Raw genomic sequence first — 2335 nt, forward strand, 5'->3', positions numbered from 1 at the left:
AACACATCAGAAGTGACTTAAGCTAGGAGGAAAATTCATTGTTTTACCAATATCATGTCGAGGAATATGGAGTTCTGGGATTGGTTAATTCACCATCAAGGACCCAACATATTTCCATCTGTTAGCAAAAAAAAAAGTGAAGAAATAGCTATTGGCTAGACAATCAGCAGTGACTATCACAAGCATGTTGCTGTGAGCCAAATCACCACCCCAAGAGGTGTCTACCCTAGGTATGCTTCAGGAAAACCAAAAGGGACCGAGAGAAACAGGATGGGGTGAAGGTAGGCTTTTCAGACACCAGAGCCATAGAGGTCTCTAAGAGGAGTTACAGAAACCCCTGCAAGGCCCCCTGAAGTGCAAGAAAGGCCTCTTGAGGGCTAGATAAGTAAGTGCTTTCTTCATACATGGGACCAGGAACCAGGGTAGTTCTCTCAGGGGCCAGCAGAGCTACTCAGGACAAGTATAAAGTTTCCTAGGACCAGGAGATAATCTGGAAATGTTCCCACCTCACCCCCTGTCCAAAGCTAAATTAACAAAGCAGGTTCTGGAAAGGACGAAGAATCCCATCAGCCCTAATGATGGCACCAACCCAAACTTTCCAGGCAATGAGTCTGAGTAGCGTGGTTGAGACAGGATTGAGGCCAAGACTAGGAATAGGGATTGAGTGCCCTATAAACTGTGCCAGCCAAGCCCATCAGTGGAAAGATCTGAGTTCCATTAGGAAAAGGAATGTCTTCTATAAACTCATTTATTTCTAGGGTTCTGGAATTTTAAAAAATTTGTGTGTTCCCCTCAATTTCTTTTTTTTTTCTAGAAAGTTTTGCATATTGATTTTACTTTGCATCTTGTAATTACCTCTGATATCAGTGATTCTTAATATCATGGAACCTCTCCCACAATAAGCATACACCACAAACATTTTGTACATAATTTCACAAGTTCACAGCCCTCCTGAGAGCCTATTCATGGACTTCATTTTCAAAAGTGGTAATGATTTCCAGAAATTGACTAATTTTCTCAGTTAAATCCTAGAAATGCCCCCTTCTCACTATCTTCCACTTATTTTGTGAGTAAATCAATGTTACCAGTTAAAAACTACCTAAAATACCAATGAGCACTAACATATCTGGCTTGAAAATACTTCATTAAACATTTTTGGATGTTGCTTCCTATCTTTTAAGTATAAAAAAGGCATTTCAGGGCTTCCCTGGTGGCGCGGTGGTTGAGAGTCTGCCTGCCGATGCAGGGGGCACGGGTTCGTGCCCCGGTCTGGGAAGATCCCACATGCCGCGGAGCGGCTGGGCCCGTGAGCCATGGCCGCTGAGCCTGCGCGTCCGGAGCCTGTGCTCCGCAACGGGAGAGGCCACAACAGTGAGAGGCCCGCGCACCGCAAAAAAAGAAAAAGAAAAGGCATTTCAATAAAAACAAACATATAATGAAGTCATCTCCCTTTGTGTGAAGCAATATGAATGAACTGTGAATTAAAATTTAACAGCAACGTAGTTCACTGCCAAAACTTTAATTGTCTCAAGAACACAACAAATTCTGAACACCCTAAGATCATGTTGCTACTTCAATATTCTTGGGAATGGTGAGTGATTAGCTGGTCTATGGTTTAGGATCAGTTTCCATGCTTGTTTTCTTGAGCTTCTTCTACCTCTGAGAGCTTTTCATCATTTTCCAGTGCTTGCTGAAGTTCGTGGATGGTAGTAAAAAGAACGTGAAACTGTTTTCTTCTCAATTCTAGCTTATCTTCAACACTTTGTTTAACACGTGAAAGATGCTCTAATTCTTTTCCCAGAGCCTCTATTTCCTTTAATGTCTCATGCCTGTCTGGATAACGCTGGATCGCTTTTGCCAATGCATCACATTCTTGGAGATTTTTTCGTGTTTGTTTTGCTTGAAGAATTTGCTTTTTGCACTCAGCAATTGTTTCATGTGCTCCAGCAATGTTACCTTCTATTTCTTTGTAAGTTTTTTCGTAATTTTCCACTTCTCTGAGATTCATATCATATACCAGCAAAGTTTTGCCCATTGAAAGTTCACATTGGGACAGTGTGCTCAGCATTTGTTGGTACTGGCTGTATCCCTCTTCCCGGGATCCAGAGTAGCACCATTTAATGAAACTTTTCACGAGCTGATTAATTCTCTCATCATCTCCAGCACCATCTCCGTCAATTAGGAGACGCTTCCGTATGACTTCGTCGTCAGTCATGGCGTGAGCAGCGGCGGCGACGGCGCAAGGTGAGGCGGCGGTTGGCGGTGGTGGAGGTTAAACTCCCACAATGCAGCTGGGTAAACAGCTATGGCGGAGGAGGAGGAGGTGCACGCGGCC

General features: G+C 43.5%; 1 pseudogene; it reads right to left on the bottom strand.

Annotated features, from left to right (window-relative positions):
- Positions 1-1587: 1587 nt before the first annotated feature.
- Positions 1588-2068, bottom strand: LOC112400715 (THO complex subunit 7 homolog pseudogene; annotated as a pseudogene).
- Positions 2069-2335: the final 267 nt, after the last annotated feature.

Source organism: Neophocaena asiaeorientalis, unplaced genomic scaffold (assembly GCF_003031525.2).
Source record: "Neophocaena asiaeorientalis asiaeorientalis breed wild unplaced genomic scaffold, Neophocaena_asiaeorientalis_V1.1 scaffold667, whole genome shotgun sequence".
NCBI classification, from domain to species: Eukaryota; Metazoa; Chordata; class Mammalia; order Artiodactyla; family Phocoenidae; genus Neophocaena; species Neophocaena asiaeorientalis.